Raw genomic sequence first — 22,188 nt, 5'->3', positions numbered from 1 at the left:
TGGTGTCAACCTTGCCTTGTATCCATTGAGCACAGTCTCCCATCTATCTGTCCACTTTATTCACCTATCATCACCTGGACAGCCCCAGGTTGTCCTATCTCTATGTAAAACCATGACTTTGGTGGTAAAGGCCACAGTGTGACTCCAGCAGTGTCCTGGAGACACCTGTGTGCTCACCATTTTCATCACTAACAGAACTCCTGTAGTTATAGAACATAAAACCTAAATGCAAAATGCAAAACCTAAAATGCAAAATGTAATCAATATTAGTAAACAGTGCTATAATTTCACTTCATCATGATCTTAGACTTTTAAAGTTTATATTAGGAAAATTCAGGTCAAATAAACAAAATCAAGCAGCTTTCCTTTTTTAAAATTCACTCACCAGGACCACCTTAGTTTCTTCTACTGTGAGAAGGACAAAAAAATTTTTAGCTTTCAAATAGAGTCCTTGAAAACAAAAGCTTACAAAGCAGCATGTCAACAAAGTTTTATCTTGCTAGGCTTCTATTTTTGAGGACTCAGATATGTGATGTAGCTGAGGAAAAGATCTTTCTTTGGGTAGGTGAGGAAATATCAGATAGATTTTTAAGTCCTGATATTTTCAAATACTTTTTCATACTGATCTTAAAGAAGATTTTCAGTTTTAATAGGCCCTAAAAAAACAGGGAATCATGAAAGCAGTTATGAGCATGGTGGCCATATGCCTTATCTTTCAAACCAGGGCACTTAAAAAAATAGATTCTTTTAAAAATTATGCCAAATGCAAAAAGCATAAACCAGGACTGGCTATGCCTGAAAAACTACAACCTATGGTCACCTTAACTATGAGGGAGGGCAATAAAGTGGAATGCTAATAGAATCTATTAGAACTGAAGGACTAGGGTTTAGTTTGGCAGTGATATTTATTTGACAAATCTGAAGAATAAATATGAAGCCAACCTCCTATATTAATGGGGAAGGTGAATAATTTGGAGTTATTAAGACCATTAAAACTGATTGCTTGAAGATTTGTTGTTATTCTATTAGATTAAAAGATAAATCAATGTCAGCTTTTTACTAGGACCCTCCCAACTAAACCAATCAATGACTAACTTAGTGTGTGCCTTCTGTTTCCAGTCATTTTGGTTTCATTTCACAGGCTGATTTTTGCCCTTGAAGGTAGTATTCATTGTATTTATGTAGAATGTGAACTATGCCACTTCTTCAATTACAGCTGTTGGAGATTTTCATTCAAAAATACTCAGTTACTTTGCTTGGTGGAATTGAGACCTTGCACATCTTTAAGCCGCTTAGAAGAAATGTGTGCATGATTTATAGAACAAGCAAACAAAGCATGACCTTTCCTGAACTGATTAACAGTGCTATTCTTCAGAATGGCAGTTTACTATAGATTCACTCACATTGAATGATTTTATAAATGTGTATAGGATACAGATATGTAACATGAATATACAATGGGCTTGAAATAACCTTGAACCAAACATTCATAACATACTATTATAATGAAGAAAGCTCCAATTACTTTCCCTGAGCCCTGTTTACTAGTCATAAAATAACGCTTTATATAAAATTTGAGAATCCTGTGGAAGAAATTATTTTATTTTTAATATTAAAATATCTTTCATTTTAAATTACAGATATGACCACACACCATACATTTATATCTGCCTTAAAATGGATTAGAATTTAATTCACTTAAGCACCCTTAAAAATGTTGGTAGATAGATATTTTGAAATTTTTCTGACAAATTTTTTTCCCCTTCCTATGACCCAGAACATTGTGTGAACACAAGAGGAGTATGATATGAAGTCATTCGGACATCAATTCTAAGTTCTCAGGTTGACCACTTTTGCAGTCCCGGAAAGCACTTTGAAAGAGTATAAGATTACAGTTCTTTTTTATTTCCATCTTGCAATGTCAGGCTCTTTCAAATCAAGTAAGATAGGTTTAGAATGATTGGGTTATCACACTTTAAAAGAAGATGCATACCAGAATTCACAACACAGTAATGCAATACCTGTGGATGATGAGCTCATATGCCTGAAAATAACAGTCATTTACTATTGACCTGGCAGTTGCTGTTGGTATTGTTTACTTTAAGTTCCTTGAGGGCAGGGACCATCTGGGTATACCTCTATCTCCCGATTCTATGCATTGAACAACAACATTGGGGAGTTTTTTTCTAAATGGAATGTAAATATAGAAAACCAAAATTTTAATATTCTCAAGTTAAGAGAGTATTACTGTAGTTGTATAATTTTACTTGTTTCCTTTTAGTTAAAAAGCAGAAATTTGTGAGGTTCCTCTTTTCAAGGAAATTCTTCAGAAAACCATGCTAAATATGTTCTTCTCTACCTCTGTCCCCACACAATATTTAACTTACCACAGCTTCATGCTCGTGGGGACATTGAATAAATATTTCTGGTCAATAGTCACAAACCAAGTATTTTCAAGTCCACTTGTTTTCCTTCCAGCACCATTCACAGTCCTATTTCCTTTAATATGGAGTTAATTTTCAGGTTGGACTTTGTTTCAGCAATTTTTTTAACCTGTGACTCTCAACTTATTTATATGTAAGTATATATAAAGAAACATTCAACGTGGGGAGAACTATTCCTAGAAAAAATCTGAGAAGTAGGCAAAGTCTCTTCTTGTGTTGTCCCCACACATCCTTTGAGCACTTCCCTCTGTTTCTCAAGGAAGCCACTGTTTCCTCATTGCCTAGACTCCTTCCTATAACAGCAAGGAATGCAGGAAATGCATATTGGAGTTTTCTATCTGATGTTTTGTATTTTAAACAAAACCATGGAACTGCAATTTTGAAACAATGAATAGTATTTAACTATGCTATGGATGGCCCCCAAATGAAAACATGGCTGTCTCTTAAAATAACAAAACAATTCAAATAGACAAGCTGACCTTTGAAGAAGGCTCAGTTAATATGATCATCTTTTATTGAAAATGTTCCACAATGACCATCTGAAATAAGAAAGCAAAGGTCAAGCCAAGGCTATATTTAAAATTTTCATTTTTAACCTAAGGCTATTAAGGCAAAAAAGAAATTTAGAAAATGATCCAATTTTGTTGCAATATTTGTATATGAGGACAATTTACCCTTTAAAATAATTCACCCCATTTTTTTCCCCTGGATGAGTGAGGACAGGGAGGCTGTAAATTTTTGCAAATTAATAGGATCAGGATATGGGAGAGAAAGTTGGAGCTACTGCCACAGAAAAGGAGATTTTCCTACCTCATCTGCCTATATGTTGTTGCTATTGATCTATTTTCTCTATTTCCAGTATCCTTAAAGGAGAAGCCATGGAAGCATGCAGTGGTCTCTTTATTTTGAAGGGGAGCTAATATGCCACTCCAAAATGTACCACTTTGGCAGGTGGATTATTTTGAGTTGAGGGTAATTGAGACCCAGCTGACTTGAGAAGAACTTGTACCTCTTCCTTAACTTCCTAAAAGAATTTAGATAGGGGCCTGGTTCAGAAGTAGAGCTATGACCAGGGATAATTTTTATCTGAAAGATTTACCTGCCTGGCAGGAGAAACATCTGACTACCAAACATTTGCTCTTCTTATCTCCCTGTGAACAGTCCTTCTCCCCTTTGAAGCCCCAGGCCCCTAACCAATTCCTTAGCTCAAGATGGCATATAGCCTCAATTGCCTAACTGCCTTTGGGTCTCATGTTACATGAGGATCCCATGTGCACAAAAATAAATTTATTTTTCTCTTATTAATTTGTCTTATGTCAAGTTAATTATTAGATCAGCCAAAGAACCTAGAATAATAGAAGGAAAACTTTTCCACCTTAACAGTCTCATCAAGGGCATGGCCCAGCTGACTTTCTTGGGAGCTCAAGGAGTGGAATGTAATGTTACGGCAACAGTACAATTGGGAAATAGTGTTTCTAATAAAGCAAAGAAAAAAAAATTTTTAAAGGTGAGTTGAGAACCATTCCATACTTTAAAGGCACAAAGCCATTTTACTACTAGAGAAGAACTCCAAGAAGTAGGACAGAGAAAAGAAATAGTGAGCAGTAATCCTTTTCAATTCTCTCTGCCCCCCCAAATACTTCAAATAACTAAATAAAAAGAGAATCCCTAAGAAAGTAAATACAAATAAGAGGGAAAAAAATCTCTTTCATGTCAGACAGCACACCACCAAAATCACCAGAGGGAAACAATCAAGCCTTCTGTACTTGATAACAACAACATACTGACTTTAAACTGTCCTAAAGCTCAAAAAAGAATGTGCATGGTTTATTCCTATAAGCGCAGAGAGGATTCTTCTCTCTTCATTTGTCTGGCTCTTTGATATTTTTCTGATGTGTCTCCTGTGAACATTCTTTCTTTTAGGAATTTTTATTGTGAGAACTAGCTCATTTTTTTTTTTTTTAACGAAAACGACTGTAATAAAATGAACAGAACTGATTGTTTAGAAGATTGGTTTTTTTTAAGATTGATGTCTTCTCTGTAGCCATATAGTATGATAACAAAAAAAAAAAGAAAGAAGAAGAGAAAAAAGAACTCACATGCTTCTCTACTGATGACTGAGCTTTCCTAGAAGGTACTTCCCAGGATAATCATAGGATTCTTTTAATGTGACTTGTTAAATTTTCTCATCTGAGTTAAGATACCTTATTTCTCCTCACCTCACATAATATAACCCTCTTTTACTAGGGAAAGGATGAAATAATTTACAGCTACATTTCCTGTAAAAATTCAGAGGTGATACTAATAAAATTCTTTTATTAGTTGGGATAGGCTAGGTTCTGCTGAGGTAACAAACTAGCCCCATATTTCAGTGTCTAAACAGGACAAACACATTTCTTCCTAGTCCTAAATGTCCCACAGGGTTAGCTGGGGGACTCTGCTCCACAAAAATGCTCATGGATACATGTTGGAATCCGTCTTGAAGCTCAGTTATATAAAATAGCTGTCTTTCTCAGTCTCTGCAGAAAACAAAAACAAAAACAAAAAACAAAAAAAAAGAGAGAGAGAGAGAACTGGAAGGTATTTCCCTGGCAATTAAATGCTTGACCTAGCAGAAATACACATCACTTACACCAATAGCCCATTGGCCACAACTTGTTGCAATGACCTGCCTATTTGCAAGAGCACTGGAAAATTTAACCCTCCAAGAGACCATGAAGGAAAGGAGTACTGGATGTGGATGTGTTCTAGCATATTTCTCTCTGGTCTATTCTGCAGATGTATACAACAGACTAAGAATCTGCTATGTCATTGCAGAAATATAAACTGAAAAGTTAGACTGTGGCTAGATTGCGGTACATTTTGATTGTTGGGCAAAGGGATTATTACTTGATCTTATACTCAATGAAACACATCTGTTTCTGAGCAGCCTCAGAAGCTGCTCTTGGTACAATTATAACACCCTGGGGCTGGATGCACTATCATTTGGACAGGTGATAGTGTTGAAGATGGGCAAATATTATTGGAGATAGACACTTAACACAATTTCCTCTAGGCTGCCAATATTTACAACTCCCTTTTCTAACACTTCCCTAGCCTTCACTGAATTTGGTTTAAATGTTTTCTGGATTCCCCCTTATACTTTGCCTCTTTCAAATGTGACTTTACTCCTTATCTAAAGCCTATGCCTGCCTTCCTCTCACAGGTTGTATTTGAAAAGCCATTTGTAGGGAAATTATCTATTCAATAGCTGCTTTAATAAAGCTTAGTCTAGTTCAGATGTGCTATATGGATAGAGGTTGAATTCAGGATATTGTTTTAATTACTTTTTTTTTCAAGATAATGAGAGCTGGTAGAGAATGATAACTGTGGGACTGGAAAGATCTGGAGAGTGTAGGAGAATCTAGAAAATATTAATGGAGAGAATGTTTTAGGTTAGCATCTGAAAAGGATGAATCAGTAGTTTATATGAAATTATGAAAGGAAAATTACAGAATACTGCCCTTAGGTAGATACATAAATTTTTCATATAGTATCAAGTCCATTCTTCATGTCACTGCCAGTTGTATTTCTAAAACACAACTCTATTCCTGTCTCTTCACTACTAAAACATTTATAGATCTTCATTATGTAGAATGTCATTTCCCAAAATGTGCTAATTGTATTACTTTACAATGAAGTATGATGACCAAATACATGGAGAAATGCTAGGTTACACCAAGATTGATAGCATCTTTTCTAGAACAAACGGATGGTAAATCTGTAAGAAAGGGAATAGTATACAATGTTTTCCAAAATTACTTGACCATAGAACTCTTTTTTTTTCTTTGTTGGTATCCCTTATAGGTAAGTGAAATATTGCAAATAAATGAAACCATTGAAATACAGTTTTGAAATTGAATTCTTCAGATGGTTTTATAGTGAAGTAGAGACTAAATAGGTTTCATTTCCTCCAAAAAGATTCTAATAAGGAAAATGAGAACTCTGGTTTAGCAATAGTAGGGGAGAATAAAGTGACTTATAAAGGTTGTTTGCACTGCAGTAGGACAGATGGAAACAGAGTGAGATGGACACTTTTGAGAACTCTTTCGGAACTTAAATACTGAGATTTGGTGGTAGAACTGTTATGGAGGTATGGGACTGGTACAATTCAAGCATGACTCCAAGATTTCTCTCTCAGATAAAACTAGCTGAGAAGTGTGAGAAATGTTCGATAGGACCTAATAATGATAGCAAATATTTATTAACTATTTACTATGCCAGGTTATATTCTCAACTCTTCTTACTTTGTCACTTAATTCTCAAAATGAATCTGAATGTTTTTCATATGACAGGATCAAGTCAGATATTAAGTAAATTATCCAGAATTTTCATCTTTTAAGTGTTAGAAGTAGCACATGAACTCCACGAACTCAGATATTTGACTAAGAGCCCATGTTCTTAAACCCTATGCTATAAAAGTGTATATAAATGCATAAATAAATAGAAATGTTTAAAGATGTGGTGATGGAGTGGGGTGAGGGGGCCACTAATTTGGATATGTAGAGTTTTTGGCAGCTTTTGGGCATCCAAAAAGAGAAAATAACAATGTATAGCTCTATATTCAAAAGAGAAATTGGAGAATATGGATTTTAAAGTATCTAGCATAGAGATGGTCAAAGAAGCCAAATGTGGTAGTTACAGAAGTTGAGGGAAGGGAATATCAACAAAAACATTTTATGTAATATGGGAAAAAAAGGTCATAGATTTTCGAGAGCTGGAGGTTATTGGTGATCTTAACAAGAGCCATGATGGGTGGGAAAAGAAAGCTAAGGTTGGGTGAGTTGAATAATATGAGTTAAGGAAACAGAGATATTGTCAAAAAAGACTTTCAAGAATTTACCTACAAATGGAAGGAGAAAGTAGAAGAAAGTGAGAATAAAGATTTTTTTAAATGGGAAGAATTGAGTATTTTTAAAGCTAAAGAGAAATGTCTTTCTGAGACAAAAGTGAGAGAAAGAATATCCAATACTTAAACCTTCCTGAGAAGATAGGAGAGAATAGAATTTACTAAAAAAGGGGAGGAGGGATAACTTTCAGAACTATGAGGATAGATTTCCCTTATATAAAAAGAGGAAAGATGGAAGGATAAATGGGTGACCATGAACATAGGCTCACAGGATACGTTTTGTCATGTGGAGGGGTACCTACCTGAGGGCTTCTTTCTCTAGATAAAGCAGAAGGGAAACCATCTGCTTAGAAAGATTGGTGAGATATTCTTTAAGTAGCAGGACATCTCCCAAGTACTTTAGAAAATATTAGGGGGAGAAAAGTTGAGAAAAAAGACATATAGAGTTATTAGGGCAATTAAAATCTGTAACATTGAAAGGCCAACTCGTTAATGTTTATTATATAATCTAATTTAAAATTTTCATACTTATATAATATTTCAACATTTATTAACCTCTTCCACTTACATTCCATGAGCTTCACAATAACAATGAACTTTCCAAGAACTCTATGAGGTAACCACTTTACTTACATATGCTACATGATGCAAATAACAAATCAACAATGATCATCTCATTAAGAGATAATCACCATTAATATTTTGCTGTATTTGTTTCTATGTATGCTATGATATACATGTTTTCCAAAGGAGGGGTCAAACTGTACATTTAGTTTTGTAATCTCCCTTTTTAATTCATACGCTCCTTTTGTGCATTCCAGTTATAACTGGAATTCTATCAATATAGTAATTTCTGAAGAATTGATATTTTTGCAGCATTGATCACCTCCATATAATTTACCTGTATTTATTCAAATATTTTTTATGCCTCTCAGTGAAAGTTAATAGGTTTCTCAATACTAAGTCTTATACAGAAGTTTTGAAGACTCTCTTCTTCATGGTTAACCCTATGGTTTAATCCTGGTATTGCACACTCCATTCCTACAAGCCTGTCTGTTCTTTCCCTTCCTCAATTTTTTTAAAGCTACATTTATTTGAAAAATTTTGGGAGTAGGTAGAATTTCTGCATTTCACAGAGGAAATGCCTTAATTTTTTATTAGCTTATTTGTCTCTGTTGGTGGAGCTTAATCCTGAAGCTGTAAGAATATATGTGAACATGGATATGAGTCTTTATTTGCTTTATTATAGAAGCATTTGTCATTAGCTTGTCTCTCCTGCATAGCCTTCCATACTGAGGGCTGAATAATGTGAATTTATCATCCTTAAGTTGTTCATATAGTCACTTTCTCAAGCCCTTTGGGAGATAATACCACAATGATGGTGGTACAATATTAATGAAGAGGTACAAACTATATTGCAGTATCATGAAGGAAAGACAATCTTGAATTCTTAGATTTGTGTTTTTAAATAATGTCTCCCCTCTTTGTAATTCTTATCATTAGATTAACTCATCATCTAAAAATGTTTGTGTAGGAAACTAAATGAATACTTCTTTAAATGATTCTAAGGACCTACAAAGAACTTAACCACGATGTTGAAATAGAAGAAACAGCAGTGTGGAATAGAAGTAAAAATAAAAGGTAATGAAAGTAGAAATGTCAAATTTAAACTTCCAGCAAGTAAAATTGAAGCCAAGTTTTTGTTAGACTCAGCAAACAATCTTTATCAGATTCAGTGTTCCAAGCATAGAAAAGCATACAAGATTTCTCCCCAGTGGGACCTACTAAGATTCTGGGGCAAAACTTCTAGTTTGATTTTAAAATCTTGAATACTAGTACATTTTCTTTGTTCTCCCCTTTCTCTTCCATACTCCTGATAAATAAGTAGTGATTGCCATTTTTCTCTAAGTCTTCCTTTGATGTGACATCCATATTTCCTATGTATTCTGTTTGATCATGGATATCTAGAAGAGCATGTGAATAAATATATAATTCAAAAAATACCATTTTTTTTGTTATTGTTAAGAGGAATTATTATTTTTTAGTAAATTTCTGGGAAATCACTGACCTCAAATGATTTTTTTTAACTGCCTATACTAAAAGTTATGAATATTTCTTCTACTCTATTTTACTAACTTCAAAAATTATAACTTAATTGGAGCAGTAATAAATGAATAATGGGAGCCAAGAAATTGAATAATATAAAACCTTATATGATATGAGAATAATCAGCTCTGAACTAAAAACAAGTCAAACCTATAGATAGAACATTGATCTTCTAACAATCTCCTAAAATAACTCAGGATTGTAAAGTTAAAATACTTTCTAGAATATATTCATGTGAGAATATATATATATATATATATATATATATATATATATATATATATATTCAACTTAAGAATGTCTCCAGTTTTTGAAGTCAGGGAGCCACTTTCTACCCATGTGACACAATGGAGAAAGTAAAAAAATAAAAATGTTTTGGATTTTTCATTGTGAAAATTGACAATAAATATGGAGGAGAGCTGCCTACAAGCATGAGACCCTTCAAGGGACATGGAAGGAGACTACAGTTAGTCTTCTCTTACTGTGATTCCTATATATTCTATATGTGTTCTTTACACATATTCGGATGTCATCTACATTAACTATAGTCTTTGCTGTGATCATTAAAAACTTTGTAAAGATTAATGCACAGTGTGTAGTCATAGAGTAATATTAATTCATTCATGTACTCATTCATTTCAACAAGTTAACAGACACTTATTGACAACACTTCTGTGATGGATGTTCTAGGCAAGGTCTTAAAAATGCAAAAACAAAGAAGCCTTTCCTTTAAGAAGGTCATAGGCAATAAAATAAATAAGAACATACACATATAAAGTTACAGGAACTAGATGTTATAGTAGTTACATGGACAGAGTTCTTTCAGAAATTCGAGGAAGGAAAAAATTATCCTTCCTAAGAGATTCAAACCTCCCAAAAGGTGAAATTTGAGCTTCATCATAAAAGTGAATATGGGCTTACCATGTGAAAGAGAAATGAGAGGTATTTTAAGCAGAGGATACCATGTATTTCCTGTCTCCAATTCATCTAATGACAGACGTAGTGAGGAATTAATATTGGAGTTTTGTGTCTGTGTGTCAGGAAGGAAGGAAAATGACTAAAATGATATCTTGAGGATATTCTTTGTAAAGTTAAGGAATTTTGATTTTATTCTGTAGGCAGTAAAGAGCCAACGATTGGTTTTTGAGCAGAGAGTAACATGATCAGATGTTAGTTTTAGGAAAATAACAGGTAGCTGTGTTGGGGGTGGACTTGAGTATAAGAAACAATAGCAAGAAGACCAGTTTGGTAGGCAGTTGTGAAAGCTCCAGTAGGATATGATGAGGACCTTGGTGAGAGGGAGATTACAGAAGGGGGTCTACCGAAGGTTACAGAAGAAAAAAAAAAAAAGGAGTCATTCATTTCATACCTAAGAAGGACGTTTTCTGTTGAAGGACAGAGAGTGAAATATAAGTTTTGATTCTTCAGGGTGGATGTAATCTGAGACAATATACCAAATAATACAAGTTTTTGAATAAAATTTATGATAAAGAAAAGAAGAAAATAGAGAAGTAATTTAAGCAAAAGGGAAGGAGGGCAACAGAAACTTCATTTGTCTGTTTTTTGCTTATTTAATAGAGAAGCTGGCTGGTCTACAGTAGGGTTGAATCTGTATTTCATCTGTGCTGAACAACATGGGTGATGTGAAGGCTTGGCATGAGGTGAATGACGTCACATTTTGGACTTCCTTTCTGACACTGTTTTAAGAAGCCACCAAATAAAATAAAAGTTTATATTTCAAACTTCATCAAAGAGGCACATTCAGTTAACATTGGAGGACCATTTTCTGGAGTATCAAATCTCATTTTTCTACAGGCAGAAAAACCTACAGGAGTTGACTTCCACAATCCTTGAATGTGGATGATTGCTGAAAAGGAGGGGTGCTGTAGCCATACACACAAAACATGAATTTAGAGAGCATCGAGTTTGCTTACTGAGAAATGAGGTTTGCTAACATTTTCATTGCCTCATTATCCTTGAGTAAGTTACAACTGGGCTGAGCCAGGAGAAAAACACCTGTTGAACCAGCTTTACTGTTGAATTGCAGGTGGATAATGGCAAAGTTGGTACATGACAAGCCTGACAATGACATAATTAAATGTTATTCATTATTTTTCATATTTGAGATATTTGTGTATTTTTGTCAATAGAAGCAAATGCCTAGATAAATGTCTGCTGAGAAATATGTAAACTTTTCAACTCAAGGTACTACTGGAATTCTTACATTATTTCTCAGGGGAAGATATTAAAATAAATTTGTTTTAAAATCCTTAAGGAAGTCATTTAAACATATGGACATCAAGCTACACTTTTAATATGTATTCTATCCCTCTTCATCCGTCTTGTTACAGCTCTTCATTTGTGTTGTGAGGTTTTGTTGGGCAAAATGCTATTCCTATTACTAAGTACACACGCACTAAATGCCTGTAACTACACATTTAACACTTGTGATTGTCTAATTTTACTCTCCGTGAACTGTAAGTTCCTCCAGTTCTTGGCTGTCTTTTGTATCTCTAGATACATATATAGCAAGAATTCAATACATGTTTAAAGGTAGTGGGTTTTGAAATAATTGCTTCTTCGGTCTAGTGGTTAAGACTCCATGCTTCCACTGCAGGTTCGATCCCTGGTTGGGAAACTGAGATCCTGCATGCCGTGTGGCACAGACAAAATTTTAAAAAATAAAATAAAATAGACTCGCATATATGATTTCTATAAAAAATAATTGCTCCTTAAGGCTACTTTATTTGAAAGTGAACATGTTCATTTTTATATACTATATTTTCCTCTTATTGCAGAATTTCAGAAATTCCTTTTAGTTACTCAAATCTGTTTGGGTGTTTTGTATTGTATATCTGTATCATTAAGGAATAGGATTTCAGAGTCATGGAGGGCTTTTTCCCCTATAGTGAAATACTTTACGGCTTACAATTTTGCTTCATAAGATTCTACAGTGAAGCTTTCTCTCACCCACCTATAACTGGACCTGGCACAGAGTTCTAAATCTTAATGTGATTTCTTGCATCATTTTGCACCTTTTAAAATTTCCTCAATGACTCAAATCCTTTGGGCTTTGAAATGTGTTTTGTTAACTGGAAAGATGTAAACAGCTCATTTAACTTGACCTTCACATGTGCCTTCTTTTCTCATTCCTTTGGTGTGAACATAGCACAGCCGATTAGTCTCCGCTATAGCCGTGAAGTGGCATCCACCTTCCCCCAGCTCTTCCCTATCATGATGCCACTCATACTTTGTCAATACTGACAAGCAATTATTAGTCTTTTTTTCCTTTACACTGTATACTGGCAAAACAATCATTGAAAAGAATTGTAGACATTATCTTTGCACTATTGTGGTAACACAGCTCTTAGGCTTTCTGAGAAGATCCATTAGTTTTGTTCTCTTATCTAAAAACGATTTCATCTTTGCTTTGTATTGCTCCAGGAGTTGAATATTTCACCAGTTTCTGCCACATTAGAGGTGGATACCTTTATTTCTTCAGTGACTGAGATCTATTTCTTATTGGCCTTTGTTCCATGCTTAAAGTTATTCTTGGTTCATTTCAATTCCAGTTGGATTAGCTGTAATTGGGGTACTTTTAAAAAGCCCATTTGACTCTCTAGAGCTTTTTATTAATCTTTTTTTTTTCTTTTAGTATTGGTCTGACCTCAATCTCTCATCATCCCAAGGTCCACTTATATACACCATGCATGTATAGAGAACATTTAGCTGGATGCATTATTCAAATTACAGCTAGGAAAAATTTGCCTTTGAAGTTTTGATTATATCAGGACTTGGAAACAGGGCAAGTTTCTCTCACTAAAATTATTCTTTCAAATTTGATCTTAGACTCTCAAGTTCAGTCATTTCTTACTTTTTTTTTAAACATCTTTATTGGAGTATAATTGCTTTACAATGGTGTGTTAGTTTCTGCTTTATAACAAAGTGAATCAGCTATACATATACATATATCCCCATATCTCCTCCCTCTTGCGTCTCCCTCCCAAACTTGTTATCCCACCCCTCTAAGTGGTCACAAAGCACCAAGCTGATCTCCCTGTGCTATGTGGCTGCTTCCCACTAGCTATCTATTTAACATTTGGTAGTGTATATATTTCAATGCCACTCTCTCACTTCGTCCCAGCTTACCCTTCCCCGTACCAGTGTCCTCAAGTCCATTCTCTATGTCTGGGTCTTTATTCCTGTCCTGTCCCTAGGTTCTTCATATCCATTTTTTTTTTTTTTTAGATTCCATATATATGTGTTAGCATATGGTATATGTTTTTCTCTCTATGACTTACTTCACTCTGTATGACAGTCTCTATGTCCATCCACCTCACTACAAATAATTCAATTTCATTTCTTTTTATGGCTGAGTAATATTCCATTGTATATATGTGCCACATCTTCTTTATCCATTCTTCTGTCGATGGACACTTAGGTTGCTTCCATGTCCTCCTTAGGTAGGTTTATTCCTAGATATTTTATTCTTTTTGTTGCAATGGTAATGGGAGTGTTTCCTTAATTTGTCTTACAGATTTTTCATCATTAGTGTATATGAATGCAAGAGATTTTTGTGCATTAATTTTGTATCCTGCTACTTAACCAAATTCATTGATTAGCTCTAGTAGTTTTCTCTTGGCATCTTTAGGATTCTCTATGTATAGTATCATGTCATTTGCAAAGAGTGACAGCTTTACGTCTTCTTTTCTGATTTGGATTCCTTTTATTTCTTTTTCTTCTTTGGTTGCTGTGGCTAAAACTTCCAAACCTATGTTGAATAATAGTGGTGAGAGTGGGCAACCTTGTCTTGTTCCTGATCTTAGAGGAAATGGTTTCAGTTTTTCACCATTGAGAATGATGTTGGCTGTGGGTTTGTTATATATGGCCTTTATTATGTTGAGGTAAGTTCCCTCTGTGCCTACTTTCTGAAGGGTTTTTATCATAAATGCGTGTTGAATTTTGTCAAAAGCTTTATCTGCATCTATTGAGGTGATCATATGGTTTTTTTCCTTATATTTGTTAATATGGTGTATCACACTGATTGATTTGTATATATTGAAGAATCCTTCATTCCTTGGGTAAACCCCACTTGATCATCATGGTGTATGATCCTTTTAATGTGCTGTTGGATTCTGTTTGTTGGTGTTTTGTTGAGGATGTTGCATCTATGTTCATCAGGGATATCGGCCTATAGTTTTCTTTTTTTGTGACATCTTTGTCTGGTTTTGGTATCAAGGTGATGGTGGCCTCATAGAATGTGTTTGGGAGTGTTCCCCCTCTACTATATTTTGGAAAAGTTTGAGAAGGATTGATGTTAGCTCTTCTCTAAATGTTTGATAGAATTTGCCTGTGAAGCCATCTGGTCCTGGGTTTTTGTTTGTTGGAAGATTTGTAATCACAGTCTCAATTTCAGTGCTTGTGATTGGTCTGCTTATTTTTTCTATTTCTTCCTGGTTCAGTCTTGGAAGGTTGTGCTTTTCTAAGAATTTGTCCATTTCTCTGAGGTTGTCCATTTTATTGACATATTGTTTCTTGTAGTATCTCTCATGATCCTTTGTATTTCTACAGTGTCAGTTATTACTCCTCCTTTTTCATATCTATTGATTTGAGTTTTCTCTTTTTCTTGATGAGTCTAGCTAATTGTTTATCAATTATGTTTATCTTCTCAAAGCACCAGCTTCTAGTTTTATTGATCTTTGTTATTTTTTCCTTCATTTCTTTTTCATTTATTTCTGATCTGATCTTTATGATTTCTTTCCTTCTGCTAACTTTGGGTTTTTTTTGTTCTTCCTTCTCTAATTGCTTTAGGTGTAGGTTTAGGTTGTTTATTTGAGATAGTTCTTATTTCTTGAGCTAGGATTGTATTGGTATAAACTTTCCTCTTAAAGCTGCTTTTGCTGCATTCCATAGGTTTTGGGTTGTCGTGTTTTCATTGTCATTTGTTTCTAGGTATTTTTTGATTTCCTCTTTGATTTCTTCAGGATCTCTTTGTTATTTTGTAGTGTATTATTTAGCCTCCATGTGTTTGTATTTTTAACACAGATTTTTTCCTGTAATTCATATCTAGTCTCATAGCGTTGTGGCCGGAAAAGATACTTGATACGATTTCAATTTTCTTAAATTTACCAAGGCTTGATTTGTGACCCAAGATATGATCTATCCTGACGAATATTCCATGAGCACTAGAGAAGAGATTGTATTGTGTTGTTTTCAATGGAATGTCCTATAAATATCAATTAAATCCATCTTGTTTAATGTATCATTTAAAGCTTGTGTTTTCTTGTTTATTTTCATTTTGGAGGATCTGTCCGTTGGTGAAAGTGGGGTGTTAAAGTTCTGTACTATGATTGTGTTACTGTCGATTTCCCCTTTTATGGCTGTTAATATTTGCCTTATGGATTGAGGTGCTCTTATATTGGGTGCCTAAATATTACAGTTGTTATATCTTCTTCCTGGATTGATCCCTTGATCATTATGTAGTGTCTTTATTTGTCTCTTGTAATAGTCTTTATTTTAAAGTCTACATTGTCTGTTATGAGAATTGCTACTCCAGCTTTCTTTTGATTTTCATTTGCTTGGAATATCTTTCCCCATCCCCTCCCTTTCAGTCTGTATGTGTCCCTAAGTCTGCAGTAGGTCTCTTGTAGACAGCACATATATGGGTCTTGTTTCTGTATCCATTCAGCCAGTTTATGTCTTTTGGTTGGGTCATTTAATCCATTTACATTTAGGGTAGTTATTGATATGTATTTTCCCATTACCATTTTCTTAATTGTTTGGGGTTTGTTATTGTAGGTCATTTCCTTCTCTTGTGTTTCCTGCCTAGAGAAGTTCCTTTAGCATTTGTTGTAAAACTGGTTTGGTGGTGCTGAATTCTCTCAGCTTTTCTTGTATGTAAAGTTTTAATTTTTCTGAATGAGATCCTTGCTGGGTAGAGTATTTTTGGTTGTAGTTTTTTGCCCTTTCATCACTTTAAATATGCCCTGCCAGTCCCTTCTGGCCTGCAGAGTTTCTGCTCAAAGATCAGCTGTTAACCTTATTGGAATTCCTTTGTGTGTTATTTGTTGTTTTTCCCTTGCTGCTTTTAATATTTTTTCTTTGTATTTAATTTTTGATAGTTTGTTTAATATGTGTTTTGGCATATTTTTCCTTGGATTTATCCTGTATGGCACTCTCTGTCTTTCCTGGACTTGACTGACTATTTCCTTTCCATATTAGGGAAGTTTTCAACTATAATGTCTTCAAACATTTTCTCAGTTCCTTTCTTTTTCTCTTCTTCTTCTGGGAGCCCTATAATCTGAATGTTGGGGTGTTTAATGTTGTCCCATAGGTTTCTGAGACTGTCCTCAATTCTTTTCATTCTTTTTTCTTTATTCTGCTCTGCGGTAGTTATTTCCAATATTTTATCTTCCAGGTCAGTTGTATGTTCTTCTGCCTCAGTTATTCTGCTCTTGATTCCTTCTAGAGAATTTTAAATTTCATTTCTTGTGTTGTTCATCGTTTGTTAGCTCTTTAGTTCTTCTACATCCTTGTTAAAAGTTTCTTGTATTTTCTCCATTCTATTTCCAAAATTTTGGATCATGGTTACTATCATTACTCTGAATTCTTTTTTCAGGTAGACTGCCTATTTACTCTTCATTTGTTTGGACTGGTGGGTTTTTACCTTGCTCCTTCATCTGCTGTGAGTTTCTCTGTCTTCTCATTTTGCTTAACTTACCATGTTTGGGGTCTCCTTTTCATAGGCTGCAGGTTCATAGTTCTTATTGTTTTAGGTGTCTGCCCCAGTGGCTAAGGTTGGTTCAGTGGGTTGTGTAGGCTTCCTGGTTGAGAGGACTGGTGCCTCTCAACCAGGTGTTCTGGTGGATGAGGCTGAATCTTGTCTTTCTGATGGGCAGGAACACATCCAGTGGTGTGTTTTTGGGTGTGTATGACCTTATTATGATTTTAGACAGCTTCTCTGCTAATGGGTGGGGTTGTGTTCCTGTCCTGCTAGTTGTTTGGCATAAGGTGTCCAGCACTGTAGCTTGCTGGTCATTGAGTGGAGCTGGGTCTTAGTGTTGAGATGGAGATCTATGAGAGAAGTTTCGCCATTTGATATTACATGCATCCAGGAGGTCTTTGGTGGACCAAAGTCCTCAACTCAGCTCTCTCACCTCAGAAGCACAGGCCTGACACCCAGCCGCAACACCAAGATTCTGTCAGCCACATGGCTCAGAAGAAAAGGGAGAAAAAAAGAAAGGAAGAAATAAAATAAAATAAAATAGTTATTAAATGAAAAAAATTTTTTTAATTATTAAAAATTAAAAAGAAATTAAAAAAGAAAGAAGGGAACAGTCTAACCAAAAACAAATCCACCAGTCATAACAAGCTCTAAAAACTATACAAAACAAAAAGACCTCCCCAAAATACCCAGACAGACAGAACCCTAGGACAAATGGTAAAAACAAAGCTATCCATACAAAATGACTCAAAAGAGCATACACATGCACACTCACAAAAAGAGAAAAAGGAAAAAAAAATATATCTTTAGGGAAGTCTGAGGTCTCTTCTGCCAGTGTTCTGCGTGTGTTCTGTAGTTGTTCACATGTAGATGTATTTCCGATGTATTTGTGGGGAGGAAGGTAATCTCCACGTCTTACTCCTCTGCCATCTTGAAGCTCTCCATAACATTTTGCTTTTTAAAAACACACTCACATCCATTATTTCATTTTATCCTCCCAAGAAACCTTGTAGATTTCAAGGCTCTCCTTCAAGGCTTTGTCCTGAGGATGCCAGGTGGGGACTGTCCAGGCCTCCCCATTTTCCCATGGATGCTCTTGGAGGTGGTGTATGGCTGCCTTAGAATCCTTGAGCTTTGTTTTCCTCTCTGACGTGGTTAAATTACTGAACCCACTTCATGGTATCCACTGCAAGAGTGCTGCCTGGAAAGTGAGTGAGCCTCAGTCATTTCTTCAAGGTTTTACATTGTGGAAATAAATGAAGACCACCCAAATGGGAACAAGCAGAGGCTAGTTATACAGAATTCACTATTGCAAGTGAGTTAGCCACCATCGCTTGAATTTGGCAGAGGTGCAAAGACTGGTAGAGGAGAGAAAATATTCAGTATATCTGGCTTTCTCTGGTTGGTCATGAGTTGGGAGCTAGGCAAAAAAATAGGGAAGCTGAAAAAAAAAAAAAATAGGGAAGCTGGCAGTCATCAATCAACTCTTCACTACTCTGGGCCAGTTGCTACAGAAACTGTGTTTGGCTTCTCAAGCTGGTTGCTGATGAGGTTGTGGGTTAGTGTTCTCTTATCATATATGGTCTTGGCATATCTATTTTCTCAACCTCTAGAATGTATCTTTTCAGAAATAGGTGTAAAAATTAAATCAAATTTAGCTCTGCTAAAAAGTCACTGGGAACTAGTTATATCTAATGGTTGGGCTGCAATCTCTTTATTTCTTCTTTCTTTTTTTTCCATAATGAGTTTGTGAAAAAATAAAAAGTACTTGACTGAGAAAGTGCATTTTATAAATGGCTCCTGTGAAATGGTTTCTCATTTTAGTCACGCTTTTGTAGTATATATGGCCTTGAAAAAGTCATTCAGTCTCCAAAATGTATTAACCAGATTGGGGAGTATATAATTATGTTATTCATATACCTTTAGTCTTTAAAATTGCTAGGTCATTGTAATCTCATAGAAATAAGAGTGAGAAAAATATCTAGAAAAAAATACACAGCTAAAAGTCATTAGGGTTTTCAAGACAGTGTAGAATTTTTAGAGAAGTGATGAATGTAAATCTTTCCCAGACAGGAAATCTTGTATTATATACAGTACAGGGGTAGGATGTGGATGAACATCTCCATGTGCTGTTAAATGTTGAGAGAGCAAGCAGGAACTAGAAAAGGTTTGCTTCTATCTGTCACTTACATGTGCAAATAGAATACCGTTCATTTTGAGTAGAAAGGGTGCCCAAGTTTTAGGGGTCATCTGTGAGAAGGGTGCCCAAGTTTTAGGGGTCATCTGTGAGAAATGGAGAGGTGATTACTAAGAAAAAAACTGTGTGCTATATAGTATCCTGGATTCCCTTTTTTGTTTGTTTTTGTCCTGCTCATTTTTACTGGCTTTGCCTTGATATAAAGGTATATTTAAAATCATTATATAAAACATTCCTTTGCTTCCTTAATCATAGCTTATATATGACTCTTGATTAAAGTGTTTCTAAGAGTTGACTGCTCTGAACTTCTTATCCTCATCCTCCTCTCTTAGATAAAGAGTTACATTACACTATTACAAAATAACAGAAAGTAGCAGTAAAGTTTCTTTTTTAATTGAAATGATAACCATTGTGTTTATTATTTCTGGGTTATTCTTTATATGTGAAGAAAAATGTCATAAGTGATTAGCAATATTTGACAGGTTATGAAAATTCTTATACAAAAATTATTTTTTCTACTGGAAAAAAAATTATTCTCAACAGACAATTAAACTTGGCATGGATTACGTATATTAAGAATATTTTTAACTGAAATTTGAGCAGAGGCAAAGGTTTATTGTGCATTTTTGTATACTAAGAATGTAATTGTACATGTTTACATATATATATATCTTATTGGCAAATTGATTTTACTAATTGGACAATGATAAATATTAAGGAATGGATAGCTGGAGATAAACTGTGTTACAGATATAAGTTTTCAGTCACTTATATTCTTCCAAATCTCAAATAAAATATGAGTGAATTTTGGTCATGGTGGCCATTGTCATTCTTTCCATTATGTTTGATTACAATGGTAGGTAGGAAAAAAAGACAATCTTTTTTTGCTGACTGAAATGTACTGCAGGTATAAAATAAAGGTGCCAAACTTAAGGCCTTTTAGAGCAGAAAAAGTTCCACAGTGAATGCTCCAAATATGTATAGCCCATTGTATTCAGTGTAAGGATCTAACATTCTTGGTACTTTTGCACTTGGATTGGACTATTGATGAAAAAGGGGAAACCAAAAAAAAAAAGGACAGCAGTAGAGTAGGAAAGATGCCCACAAAATGAACAAAATAACAGAAAGAGGCTTGATTCTGAAAAGCCCATAGCCACAGAAAGAGTCAGATTCATGCAGTGACACTTAATCTGAGCCCTTTCTCTTTGTTTTCAGTTCCTTTCTGGTTCAGCCATTTTGATAAAAATCTTTTTGACTTCTTTTACCTTCCATAGATTGATAATACTCATTGGCAGAGCTAGACATCAACAATGGGCCTGATTATTGTCGCTTTCTGTTTAACTAGGAGTAATTCTCACCTTGAATGTAGAATATACTCCTCTTATGACAACTTCCAAAACATACCCAGAGATTAATTGTACATGCTTAGGACTTTTAGAAATGAGAGATGTAATCTCTCTCTATATATCTGACTTTCTGTTACTTTATGTTAGGTGTGAAAATTGAGACCTTGCAGTCACACCAGATTAAACTGGGCAGTTTGCAAAACCAAAACCAAACTGAACATGGATTATTTAGGTTGACACTTCAATGTGTATTTATTTCTTACTCCCGAGTTAATCTTCCTGGACAGACTGCCTTCTTTATCCACCATTATACAAGTTCCAAATAAACCTGGCCCCTGAGTTCCTTGATTAAATACATCATCTAAGCACCTTGGCCAATAAGATCTGAAGGATCTTTCTGGAGCCTCCTCATCTGCTCCTTGCTGGCTTCATATCTGTGATAAAATGCCACATCCTCAAAGAAAATATTATGTCTCTTTACACTGTATGCTAGCTCTGGCCTTCACTCATTCATTTATTCACTCATTAAATCAGTAACTTTCATTAATTGAGGAACTTCTATGTGCTGGGCTCAAATTTAGACACTTGAAGACATCAGTGAACAAAACAGACAAAGATACCTGTGCTCATGGAGCTTAACTCTGGGTGAGGGTACAGAAGAAATAAATAATAAGCCATAAATATTTTAAATAAGCATAGAGAATGTCAGAAAGTAAAATACACAATGAAAAAAATAGAGCAAGGGGGGTGAACGAGGACATGAGGTGGGGCCATGTGTGTATTGCATTCAATAGTTTACTCACACAGGATTCAGAGAGAATGTGAGATTGTAGAAAAAACAGGAAAGAGTCAGGGAAGTAGAATTGATAAGACAGAGCAGGCAGAGAAAACAGTAAAAACTCTAAGTTGGAAGCATGACTGGCTTGCTATCATAGGAATAGCAAGGCAGCTAGATGGAATGGGTCAGGGGCAAGAGATGAAAAGAAAGGAAAATCATGAACTGAAAGGAATCAGCCCATGGACAGCCTTGTAGGTCATTGTCCTGACTTTGATCTGAAAGAGACGGGAAACCACTAGAGGGTTTTAAGCAAGGGGTGATGTACTAACTTAGATTTTAAAAGGCTTGCTTTGGTTGCTATTTAAGAATTAGTTCTAGTGAGGCAAGGGAGATGCAGGAGAGCTGGGAGGAGGTCATTGTGAGCTCCAGAGGGGACAGAAGACTTGGACCAGGGTATTAGTATTCAAAGTGGTGAAAAGTGGTAAGATTCTGGAAGTATTTTAAAGTAGGGTCAGGAGGATTTCCTGACACACAGGATAGGAAGTGTGAGAGAAAGAGTGGAACCAAAGGATGACTAATATGTCTTCTTGTCATGAACTGCCAACAACTATCCTAGATCAAGTATCTGTCAGTTATTACCAGGGATGCTAAAAAGTTTTCTACCTGGTCTCCCTGATTCCACTCCTGCATTGCTACATTTTATTTT

This window comes from Orcinus orca, chromosome 12 (assembly GCF_937001465.1).
Source record: "Orcinus orca chromosome 12, mOrcOrc1.1, whole genome shotgun sequence".
Lineage (NCBI taxonomy): Eukaryota > Metazoa > Chordata > Mammalia > Artiodactyla > Delphinidae > Orcinus > Orcinus orca.
Note: the sequence above shows the minus strand (reverse complement) of the source record.